Below are 13,467 nucleotides of genomic sequence, written 5' to 3'. Positions count from 1 at the left end.
CGAGCGGTCGGTGATTGACAGTCGCTTAGGGCGGTGGGTTGGGTGTGAGTTCGATGATTGACATTCGCTTGGGGCGGCCGTAAACTAGATGATTGACACTGGAGGCGAGGGAGCTCGGCGATTGACAGTCGCCTGGGGTGGGGCGAAAGCTCGGCGTTTGACATACGCCTGGGGCGGGGCTAAAGCTCGGTGATTGACAGTCGCCTGGGGCGGGGCGAAAGCTGGGTGATTGACAGTCGCCTGGGGCGGGGCGAAAGCTGGGTGAATGATAGTCGCCTGGGGCGGTGCGAGAGCTGAGTGATTGACAGTCGCCTGGGGCGGGGCGAGAGCTGGGTGATTGACAGGCGCCTGGGGCGGGGTTCCCGCGCTATGTCACCCATTTACTGGGGCCCCAGAGCAACGCTGCAAGCACAGATTTGGCAACCAGTCGCTTCTGCTGATTCAAAACTACACCCTCGGTAGGATTTTTAGTTCGGCAGGCCTGGGAGCAGCCAAGCTTTCCTTGCCCAGTGCTGCCGGTGTGGGCGCGGGGGCAGGAGGAGGGCGTGCAATCACTGAAAGCCCCCTGAAGGCACAGAGCTGCTCCATCATTTTCACGTGGTCCATCTCTGACACTTCCCTTCCCTTCCTTGACCTCTCTGTCTCAATTTCTGGTGATAGACTGTCCACCAATATCCATTACAAGCCTACCGACTCCCACAGCTACCTCGACTACAGCTCCTCACACCCCGCTTCCTGTAAGGACTCCATCCCATTCTCTCAGTTCCTTCGCCTCCGTCGCACCTGTTCTGATGATGCCACTTTCAAAAACAGTTCCTCTGACATGTCCTCCTTCTTCCTTAACCAAGGCTTTCCACCCACGGTTGTTGACAGGGCCCTCAACCGTGTCCGGCCCATCTCCCGCGCATCCGCCCTCACACCTTCCTCTCCCTCCCAGAACCATGTTAGGGTCCCCCTTGTCCTCACTTATCACCCCACCAAGCCTCCGTGTTCAAAGGATCATCCTCCGCCATTTCAGCCAACTCCAGCATGATGCCACTACCAAACACATATTCCCTTCACCCCCCCCGGCGGCTTTCCTCAGGGATCGTTCCCTCCATCACCCCCTACACCTCAACCCCCTCCCACGACATCTTCCCATGCAACCGCAGAAGGCGCAACACCTGCTGCTTTGCTTCCCCCCCTCCTCACCGTCCAAGGGTCCAAACACTCCTTTCAAGTGAAGCAGCTCTTCATTTGCACTTCCCTCAATTTAGTCTACTGCATTCGCTACTCCCCATGCGGTCTCCCCTACATTGGAGAGACCAAACGCAGACTGGGTGACCGCTTTGCAGAACACCTTTGGTCTGTCCACAAGCATGACCCAGACCTCCCTGTCACTTGCCATTTCAACACATCACCCTGCTCTCATGCCCACATGTCCATCCTTGGCCTGCTGCAATGTTCCAGTGAAGCTCAACGCAAACTGGAGGAACAGCACCTCATCTTCCGCCTAGGCACTTTACAGTCTTCCAGACTTAATATTGAGTTCAACAATTTCAGATCATGAACTCTCTCCTCCATCCCCACCCCCTTTCCGATCCCCCTTTTTCCAATAATTTATAATTTTTTTTTACAACTATATTTTTTTCTTTCCCCTCCTATTTTTAAATTTATTTCGATCTATTGTTTCATCTCCACCTTTTAGCCCATTTCGATCTATTCCCCCCACCCCACCCGCACTAGGGCCATCTGCCACTAGCTTGCTTCCCTTAATGGCCCCATTAGCACATCCTTTAGATAATATCACCACCGTCAACACCCCTTTGTCCTTTTGTCTATGACATCTTTGGCAGTCTCTTCTTGGCCTCCACCTATCACTGCCCCCCTATCGAGCTCTCTTGTCCCACCCCCTTCTACCAGCTTATATTTCATTTCATTTCTATATGTCTTAGTTCTGATGAAGGGTCATACGGACTTGAAACGTCAACTGTATCCCTCTCCGCAGATGCTGTCGGACCTACTGAGTTCTTCCAGGTATTTTTGTTTTTGTTCTAGATTTCCAGCATCCGCAGTATTTTGCTTTTATCAGGGAGCTGGAAACCTGAACAACCTCGAATGAAGGTCACAGAAACCGGAAAAATAGACCCAAGCTCCATCATCAGTCACCTGAGAATGTAGATAATGAAAATGCTGTCCACAGAAAATTGTTTTCATTTTAATTCATCCGAAAGGTGGATGAGGTTTCCTGACAAAAGCAAAGGCCGATTCGCCTGCCTGCCAACCGTAACATTGGATGGGCAATGAAAATTCTCTGTTAATGGACTTAATTGCCCACTTAATTGTTGGCAGGCACGCTTCTGAGTTTAGCGTGTGCCCGCAAGTGTGTGATGACGTCGGGATGCTTGCTGGACCTATGACTTAAGGGATGGGGCCCTCTTAATTTCAATGGAAAGTCAAAGTAGGTGTAGTGTAAAACCAGCATGGCACATGATTGCATCAATTTCCCAAAAAGAGGCTCAAGTCAAAAAAATTCGTATTGTGAAAGGCCTGAGTTATGCTTTTGCAGGGCAAAATACAGACAGAACCAGTGCTGTACGTTCTGTGTAAAAATACAAAAAATGTTTGGCACAGATTCTTAAAGGAAACATGTGAAACACTTAGGCGACTCTTCACCTGCGTTCCATATCCACTTTTCTGCCAGTGCAGAATTCACAAGACAAAAAATCCAGCGTATGAAGTTTCATTGTTCTACATCAATCTTGCAAGCTGGAAACACCAAGTTTGTTGATCAGCACAAGGTACCTGAATGCTCTGCATTCTTGACACTGATCTCCTCTCAACTTCATCATTTCAACATTGTCTTTCTGCAACAGAAAGGTGCACATGACAGCTGGAGTCAAACAATGAGCCAAGGGACTCCTGCACAGTTAAGACCTCTGACTCCTCTTGAGTATAGATGAACCATATTCTGGGACTGGAGTCATTTCAGAGAGTGGGCAAGGGGAAGGTAAGAAGATTCCCCCTCAGCTTGCAGGGAGTACCATACTTCGCTTTTTAATTCTTTACTTAGCTGATCACTCATACACGGGCATATATTGCAGTGCTGCACACAATAATGTCTTGTTAGGTGATCTGTTTCAAGGGTCTCTTATTGCCAGCATTCTAAATTTCTTCCAATCCAAGAGAAAGTCAAGAAAGAGAGATGTCAAAGAACATTATCCTCCATGGGTCGAAGCACCCTGTATCACTCACCCCTGTGAGAGCAAGCGCCAACACAGATAAATCCACTCTTAATATTTTGTCTTACTAAGCAATTGGTGAATGAGTGGGGAAGGGTAAAAGTACACAATCTTTGATGGAGAAATAGCTGTCCTATTTTGTAACAACGTAATCCTATTGCCTTTCAGGAGAAGGCTCAAACTGGATTGATTTATAGCTTTATACAGGCACTGGGCGACCAGAGCTCAGTATAGTCACCCTGGATGCATTAAGCTCGTTAGAAATGAAAGTTGCTGTTGTCCCAGAGGACCACAGACTGCTCTCTTGTTAGAGAGAGACGTCTGGGGGTGAATTTAACCCGAGGGTCACCACACCTCAGGCGAGGGGGCGAGGTTGAGAAGGCAGGGCCTTCATGGATGACCTCAGACAGTACGGAAATTGAACCCACGCTGTTGGTCAATCTGTATCACAAACCAACCGTGTAGCTAACTGAGCTAACCAACCCCCAAACAGGTCATTTACATCACCTTAATCAGCTGAGCACCACATTTATCTCCCGGCCACATGAGGGAGTGCTAAGCTTGCGGAATAAGACTAAGGCCTATGTGTCCAGTAATGTGTGTCTCACACATCCAGGGTGACCAAGTCTGTGAGGAAAAAAATAAGGGAGACTTCGACAGCAGTGGGGGAATGCTGGGGGATGGGCTGATGAGGTTGTTGACCTGTGGCCATTGGGGGATGATGAGACTGTTGATGGAGGGTGGGGAGGGGATAGAGGGTGCTGGCGAAACCAGAAATCAAGTGGCGGTCTGCTGGCAAGAACAGATCTTGGAGGAGACGGATTGCAGAGACTTCAGACCCGGGGTAGGGAAGGCGGGGGAGTGGTTTCGGGGGAACAGCATACACAGCACTGACAGGATTGAGAAGGCCATAAAGAATGAGCCAAAAACAAAACTCTGCCCTTGAAGCATTCCGCATATAAATTACTTGCACTCAGCACCTCCCCACCCCCTCAATGCTGTACACACCACTCCCTTGAATCTCCACGATTCTCCCCAACACAGGCACACATCTCTACTCAACTTGCCACCCCCAACAAACATATGCCCCTCTCAAAATCCTCCCACACTCACTTGGAATCCCCTCTTCCCAACCACCTTCCTCCCTCTCACTCAGATATCTGTCTCCCCAACCCCTCTTACCCTGCTCACTCAGAAGCCCCTCACCCCACCCCCCCTCACCCCACCCCCCCGTTCAATCAGCAGACCCTCTTCCCCACCCACCCTCAGGGCTTGCTGGACCCCTCCACATGGCAGACCTGCCGCTGGCCCACACCCCTGCCAGCTCTGGCCTGCAGGACCCCACCCTTCTGGGACACCAAACTCTCCACACTACCCCCCCCCACCCGGCAACCGCGCCCTCCCACCGACTCGGGCCACCCTGCCAAGCCATTAGACCAGATCCCCTGCCTCAGGCCTGCTCTGCTGGGACTCCATACCCAATCTCCCCCCGCAACACTTGCGATGCCAGACCCCTGCCCACCCAACTACCCACCTGCCAAATGATGGTTAATGTTTTTAATAATTGTGGATAAAATATAACAGGTTGCATTTATATAGAAAGCCTTTACAAGAAAAGCATGTCAAATATTCTCCGGTCCACCGTGCTAGCATTAGTCAGATATGTTCTGCCCTTTGAGCGCTGGTCAGTTGTGTTCCGTGTAGCTGAATGGGCTGTGCATGTGCAGCAGCAAACTGCACAAGCACAGACACCAAAGATGCTTGAGCAGCTGCAAGAAGAGGCTCCAGCTGTATCCCCAATTGCTGCCTGGAGAAATCTGGGACCAGTAGCATCCTGGGCAACCAACGTAGAGGAGATGGGATAGCAAGGCAAATTACGGGCTGATCCTGTAAAATATGGGACGGTTGGTCATTGAGCACACAGCCATGCCCCATGCACCACTGATGACTATCAAATAGATCCTAATTTAGAATTCGTGCTTCTTTGTCAGTATACAATTAATTTTTCCTGTTCCTGAACTTTGAAAGCTTTGATGAAAGGTCATCAACATGAAACATTGGGCGGAATTGTCCCAGATTTGCATAACGTGTGGTAGCGGGCGGGGAAAAAAAAAAGCCATTTTACCCACCAGCCGCAATGGTGGGTTTTCGCACCATATCGTCTCATTACCATCTCATTAATTATGCAGCCACAAGAAACACACCACCACGCTGGCGGGCAGCATCCGATTTACCCGCCACACCATTACCTTGCCGCTTCCTCACGCAGGACGTGATAGTTAAACTGCAGCCACACGCACACTTCTCAATGCTTGCACCCAGGACTGCCCTGGTGAAGACATGGCCCCAAAAGCCAAGAAGAGTTCAGCCCCCAGAATCAGTGATGCATCCCTGGGATGCCTTCTGGATGCCGTGGAGGCCTGTCGTGATGTCATCTACCCCTGCTCTGGCTGCAGGAGGCCCATCACTCTCACCACTCCAGCTTGGGAGGCAGTGGCAAAGGTGGTCAGTGCCAGTGCTGCACACAAAAGGTCAGCCATCCAGTTCAGAAAATGGATGAATGATCTCATCTGTGCTGCCAGGGTAAGGCAACCATCTCATCACTCTAAACTCACACATTCACAGGACCATCGCACATTAACTGGCATCTCACTCATTGCGAGCTCAAGGGATATCACCATGCACTTTCTCACACGCACCCTCACATCTCCATCTGGCCTCATCTCCTCTGGAGGCTGCCCTCTCATCCCTCAACGTCTTGAGGCTACTTGCACAGATCAACATGTGCCCCCGTACACACCCTAGAATACCCCCCTTCCACAGTCCAGCCTTTGCCCTGCAGCCTCTCCCCTTGCCTGAGGCCACTTCTCCCCCTTCCCTAATCAAGCAAGCCCTAGCCCTGCAGCCATTGAAAAGCCACCCCTGCCTTATGGATGGTCTGTTAGGTAGAGATCTGCCCGTGAGCCCTCCTAAAAGCGATGTGGTGCTGCCTGCAAAGCCTGTCGCTGATGACCGCAAGTGCTGCCCAAAGCAAGGTAGGCAAACAAACATTGAAGTCCTGAGCAAAATATAGCTGGCCGGGTGCACGTCACTTATGTACAGTTGTGAAACACATCGGCGTCCTGCCCGGATGATCCAGCATGGGGGGGATGATTCTGGCGAGCAGGGCTTATAATGAGATCCTAAAGCATTGAAATTAGGTTCCTGGTGTGCGGCGGCAGGAAACCTGGCCCGCCATTGACGGGCGGAGCAGATGATCGCAAACTGGTTTCATGACGGCGTGAAACCGATTTTTGGCCTTCTCGCCATTTTGTTGACCCCCGCCCGCCATGACGCCAGACACCACAACGGGGCCAGAAAATTCCGGCCATTAACTCTGTTTCTCTTGCCACTAAAGCTACCTGAGAGTTCCCGGCATTTAATGATTTTATTTTGGCCTACGCGTAGTTTCACAGGAACGATTGCTTTAGTGCAGTTGTTAAAGAAAACAGCAGGTGGCACTGGAACAGCCCAAATACTCTAGCTCAAAGACCAGTTTTGTCAATGTTCTTTGGAATGAAATTAATTCAGTCTGTTCCATTGAAATTTGTTGAACTGCATTCATAATTTGTTTCTTCTCTTTTCTTAAAGGGTTCCCTTTTATTTCATTCCTTTACCTAGATATAATGGCTAACTCAGTGGTAGCACCCCTTCCTTTGAGTTAGAAGTTTGTAACTGTGGTATATTGTAAGAGCTGAGCATTTTGTCCTCCTGCCTTCTTTGCTGACCTCTCAGCCAGAACCTTGTGCTCCCACTGGTGGCAAGCTTGGAGGCAGGAAGGACATTTACTTAGGCAGGATGGTGGCATACCAAAACCCCACTTGCTTCACGCCTCCACCAGAATTAAGTTCTGGACGGGAAGGCCTGTGGTTGACCTTCCCACCCCACGGCCAATTGAGGCCCTTAAGTGGCCAATTAATGACCAATTAAGGGCCTCATCCCACTGCCACTGGTATTAACCCAGCTGCAGGCATGTCTGTTGCCATGTAGTGTGCATGACAGGTAAAACTGTGCAATGAACTTGTCACCTCGGGGGTGGGGAGGGGTCCCCTCGATGAAAAGCACTCAATGCCTGATCAAGGGACTGCACATCAGGAAGGGAGTACCAATGAGAGTCACCCCATACCTTGCCGCACCCCACAACCCCCACCTCTACCGTCACCCGACATTACTCTGTGGCCTGGGTCGCTCCGCAATCCTGGGATTCCGGCGCCCGTCCTTCCGGCAGCAGCCATGGCCTACCGAGTGATGCTGTTGAGCACAAGATCTCAGTAGGTGAGAAATTAAGGAGTGAAGAACATTGTGACACATTTTTTGAAGCTAAAGTTGATTTTGAGGAAGTCAAAGCGGTTTGAAAGATTGCTCTGTGTGCACATGAACAGCTCAGTGAGTCAGCATGATATGTAATTGAATGGAAAAAATGGCACTGAAAACATATTTGGGGCCAATGGGGGAATTCAACTCCAACAAAGAGGCCTGGTATAATTACAAACAAAGGTTTTGCACTTGGCTGAAAGTGAGTAAAATAGGAGATGAGAATAAAGTAAATGTTTTCTTCACTATGATGGGGCCAAATGCTTTTGCCGTAGCAGCTAAAATATATTGCTAATCATTCTCCAGTGCTATGGAATATGCTGAAATTATTGAGATCCTGGACTCGTATTATGGCACGACTAAGAATGAAACTGTACTGAGAGTTGCATTCCATTAAAGGAAGAAATTGCCAAGTGAGACTGTTGCAGATTACATTCTCAAGTTAAAGAAACTCTCTCGTCACTGTGGGTATGGTGTGAATTTAGATATCAACCTGAGGGCACATTTGTAAGAGGCCTAAAGAACAATAAAACCCAGGCCAAACTTTTGAGTAAAGGCAATAAGCTGACACATAAGGAGGCATGCAATAAGAACACGACCATCATAATGGTAGAAAGAGATAATTGAAAATTGCAAGAGAGTTCTTCTTCTAAATCAACAGGGGAAGTCCACCCAATTTCAGTGGGATCAGGACCACAACACCCAAGTTCACAGTTTCATTCAGAAATTTAGATGTTACCATTGCCATGGTAGCCACCCACACTCTAAATGCCTCTTTTCCAAAGTGCTATCCCTGTTGGTAAGTTAGTCATCTCTAGATGTCATGCAGGAATAAAGGAAACAGTAATACACCATTGCTGCAGTGCATCAGGTTGAGGTCGTGGTAGATCTAAAGTTAGTTCAGGTGTCTGCAAATCTTCGAATTGTGCATGATAGATATGGAAACAAGCTGATATTATCTTCCAAACATTATATTCCAAATAATATCACCTTCTAAACTCGCGACCTCTACCACCTAGACAGACAATGGCAGCAGATGTTACTGAGTGTGGCATCAAGGAGCCCTCGCAAAACTGTAGTCAATGGGAATCAGGGGGAAAACTCTCTGCTGGTTGGAATCATACCTAGCACAAAGGAAGATGGTTGTGGTTGTTGGAGTTCAGTCACCTCAGCTCCAGGACATCACTGCAGGAGTTCCTCAGGGTAGTGTCCTAGGCTCAACCGTCTTCAGTTGCTTCATCATTGACCTTCCTTCCATCATAAGGTCAGAAATGGGGATGTTCGCTGATGATTGCACAATGTTCAGCACCATTCACGACTCCTCAGATACTGAAGCAATCCATGTCTAAATGCAGCAAGACTTGGACAATATCCAGGCTTGGGCTGACAAATGGCAAGTAATTCGCGTCACACAAGTGTCAGACAGTGACCATCTCCAAAAAGAGAGAACCCAACCATCGCCCCTTGATGTTCAACGGTATTACCATCACTGAATGCCCCACTATCAACATCCTGGGGATTACCATTGACCAGAAACTGAACTGGACTAGCCATATAAATACTGTGGCTACAAGATTGGGTTAGAGGCTAGGAATCGTGCAATGAGTAACTCACCTCCTGACTTCCCAAAACCTGTCAACCATCAAGACACAAGTCAGGAGTGTAATGGAATACTCCCCACTTGCCTGAATGTGTGCAGCTCTCACAACACTGAAGAAGCTGGACACCTTCCAGGACAAAGCAGTCCGCTTGATTGTCACTCCCTCCACCACCGACACACAGTAGCAGCAGTGTGTACCATCTACAAGATGCACTGCAGAAATTCACCAAGGCTCCTTAGACAGCACCTTCCAAACCCACAACCACTACCACCTAGAAGGATAAGGGCAGTAGATAGATGGGAACACCATCATCTGGAAGTTGCCCTCCAAGTCACACACCATCCTGACTTGGAACTATAACACCATTTCTTCACTGTCTCTGGGTCAAGATTCTGGAACTCTCTAACAGCACTGTGAGTTTACCTACACCACATGGACTGTGGTGGTTTTACTAGCTGAGAAGCTAGGCAGTAATTCCCATATTCCCGTTCAACACAGGCTAGACAATTTTCTGTTCTCTTACAGAATAACTCACCTTTTCAAGGGCAGTTAGGGAAGGGCAATAAATGCTGGCCTAGCCAGCGATGTCCACATTCCATGAACGAATTTTTAAAAAATTGAGCAGGAAGATCAAGAGTTGTACTCAGTCAGAGGGCAATAAAAACAGCATATGGAAAAGAGTAATAGGGCTAAAGATAAAATTCCCATGCCCACAGATGGAATGATAGTCAGAGATTCACAACTTACTTTCATCATTGGTACAGCTGCAGCAGTGTCTGTTATCTCGGAAAGAGAGCACAAGAAACCCTAAGTCACTTTCCCTTACACAAAACCGGTGTTGAAACTGACTACTCATTCCAATAACAGTATCCCAGTGTTAGGACAAACTAGTGTTCAGGCGAAATATGATGTTACATCCTATTCCTTGCCATTGGTAGTCGTAGGAGGGTACAAAATCTCCCTAATGGGAAGGAATTATCTTAAGAAGATACGGTTCAACTGGGCTGAGTTATTTACAGCAGGGATCAGTACGAGTACATCTGACGTTGAGAAAGTGCCAAGAAAGCACAAAGTGGTCTTAAAGCAAGGAGAAAAAAATGATAAAATGAGTCATCACAAGACTGAAGTCATGATAAATGACAATGCACAGCTGACATTTTGCAAGTCTAGGCTAGTGACCGCCAGAGAAATTAGTGAAGAAACTCGCAAGGAGGTATTGCTCAAAGTGCTCAATTATGTTAAGAATGGCTGACCTAAAGAGTGATAATGAGAAATCACAGGAGTATTTCACACATAGAAATTAACTGACTGTAGATCAAGGCTATCTCTGTTGGGATTTAAGAATTGTTATTCTGGCAAGGTTTAGAGAGAGATGGTTCAAGGAACTTCATCAAGAGCACACAGGGGTACTCCATATGAAAGCAGTAGCTAGAATCTATTTTTGGCTCCCTAAAGAAGACAGAGATATTGAAAAATTGGTGAAAAGTTGTGTGACTCAGAATGAGAAATGATGCAGCCAAAGTCCCTTTCATTCCATGGTCAAACTCAAAAAATCTGTGGGAACGAGTACATGTTGATTTATTTGAGGTGAAGAGAAAGAGTACCTTGTTTTGGTTGATAGCTATAGTAGTGGATAAATGTTGAATCTGTGCCCAATGTCACAAGTGCCAAAACTATTCAGGTTTTGAGAAGTTAGTTTGCGGTTTATGGGTTGTCAGAGGTGTTGTCAGACAGTGGTCCGCAGTTTATATCAGAAGAGTATTAAATATTTCTGAGTAAGAATGGAGTCAACACACTCTGATACCACCATTTCAAACAGTATTGAATAGTGCTGCACAAAGAAATGTACAGATTTTGAAAGGGTATTTGCTGAAGTCTTTATTAGGTAACAAGTAGGCAGTAATTCCCATGTTCCCCTTCAACACAGGCTAGACAATTTTCTGTTCTCTTACAGAATAATCCCAACGACAATGGGTTGCTTACCTTCCAAGTTAGCGTTTAAACGTAATCCTAGGGCAAGGTTTAGTTTCTTTAAATCTGACGAGAATAGCAAAGTAAGAGAAAAGCAAGACAAAGTGAAGATGAGTTATGATAAACAAGGCATGAAACTTAGAGAGTTCAGTGCTGGCCAGAAGGCTATGGTGAAAACAAGAAGTGTGTGATTGGGGTTGTTGTAAAGAGACTAGCTGTATTCACGTATCTAGTGAAGATTGAACAGAGGTTCCGTCAGTGTCGCGTAGATAATTTGCTTGAAAGAGGAAATCTGACGAAAGGAGAATATGGTAACCCTCCTATAGCCCAAATTCCCCCTCCAGTCCAAAAGGAAGACAGAAAGAAAGTGAAAGTCACAACGAAACTGAAAGTTTGCTGGTATTTCTCAGAATCCATTGGTAGAGCAAAGTGAGCCAGGCCTTTGATTAAGACAAATCATTCAAAGTCACAGTTCCAATCATTAAGTGAGTTGGTATTCAAGGTTCAGGGCAGACACAGTCAGAGATGTTGAGAGAGCAGAGTCAAGCTAATGGAAATGAAAAAAAAATATCCAGACAGAAAGAGAAAGATGCCAGGTAGGTTAGTTGAATGTATGTAGGAAGGAAGAAGAAGAAAAAGTGGTTCTTTTCACTATTTATTGTTAAATGATGACACGTTTGTTAAATACATACTGGCATTAAGGGAAAACAATTTTTTTGTACATATTAATTACTCTGGTAATATTGGTCATATATGCATTTTGTTTGTGATTACAGTGAAACAAATATGCAATGCAACCTGTTAAATTTCAGGTATTGTCGATATTGGTTTAGTCAAATTGTATTCTGAAAAGCTATATACATGTAGCATTTTACATTTTCATGTATAAGTTGTTTTTATTTAAGTGGGAGTGTGTGTAGTATATTGTAAGAGCTGAGCATTTCGTTAGACTGCCCTTTTTGCTTCCCTCTCTGTTGGGGAGATGTAAATAAAGTCAGTTCAACAATTGTTGCTTGCAGTGAGTCCACACGCTGAGTCTTTTCTCAGTGGAGTACACAACAGTATGTTCATATTCCCATTCTGAAGACTTGAGCCCAAAATCTAAGTTGAACATGTCCAGTGCGGTACTGAGGGAAGGCTGCACTGGTCAGAGGCGTCATTTTTTGAGCTTTTAGATATGGTGTTAAACTGAGGCCTTGTCTGTCCCCTCAGGTGGGTGTAAAAGATCATTTGGCACTATTTTGAAGAAGAGCAGGGGAGTTATCCCCAGTGTGCTGACCAATATTTATCCCCTAACCAACATCACGAAAACAGATTATCTGGTCATTATAACATTGCTTTTTGCTGGAGTTTGCTTTGTGTAAATTTGCTGCTGTTTTCATCAGAGTAGTGACTTTAGATACTTCAAAAGTACTTCCTTGTAAAGCTCTTTGGAATGTCCTAAGGTCAGGAAAGGTGCAAGTTCTTTTATCTATTTTAGGATTATTTTCTCTCTTTTTATAGGCACTCTTAACAACATTCTGTTCTCCTGTTTGATTGCCAAACCTCTACTGATATTAAACAAAAACAAAAATTGCTGGAAAAACTCAGCAGGTCTGACAGCATCTGTGGAGAGGAAGACAGAGTTAATGTTTCAAGTCTGTATGACTCTTCATCAGAACTCTTCATACGGACTCGAAATGTTAACTCTGTCTTTCTCTCCACAGATGCTGTCAGACCTGCTGAGTTTTTCCAGCAATTTTTGTTTTTGTTTCAGATTTCCAGCATCCGCAATATTTTGCTTTTACTTTACTCTACTGATATTAGTCATGTTTGTAGACTTCCACTAATGCTATTCTTCAGTTATTAGTAGGTACCAGGAGTAGCTCAGGCTGACTTGAATAATTTCTCTCCTTTTCTTTTCTGAAACCCTGGTGTCCACAAGCCTGCAGATACGGGATCAGGCAGCTAACATAGTTCTGAAATATAAAATGAGTAATAATTTAATGTGTTAGCATCAATAAATCTTTCTGCACTTTCCATTTTCCCAAATGTTTCTTCTGGGACTAAATTTTTTTGATAGACATTAATGCACAGAGCTGGGGCATTAAGGGTGTTTTTTGGCTTTTTAGTAATTGAATAAGTGCCAAAACATTCACTCCCTCCACCACCTGCACACAGTGGCAGCAATGTGTACAAACCACAAGGTGCACTGCAGCAACTTGGCAAGCCTCCTTCTATAGCACAAATGCTGGTCTCACCAGCGACACTCACATCCTATGAAAGAATAGAAAAAGGTAAATTCAAACATGCACTTTTCCTCATGCTTGCTTTCCAACCCA

This window comes from Cetorhinus maximus, chromosome 18 (genome assembly GCF_964194155.1).
Source record: "Cetorhinus maximus chromosome 18, sCetMax3.hap1.1, whole genome shotgun sequence".
Lineage (NCBI taxonomy): Eukaryota > Metazoa > Chordata > Chondrichthyes > Lamniformes > Cetorhinidae > Cetorhinus > Cetorhinus maximus.
The sequence above is the reverse complement of the archived record's forward strand: the minus strand, read 5'-3'. Positions refer to the sequence as shown.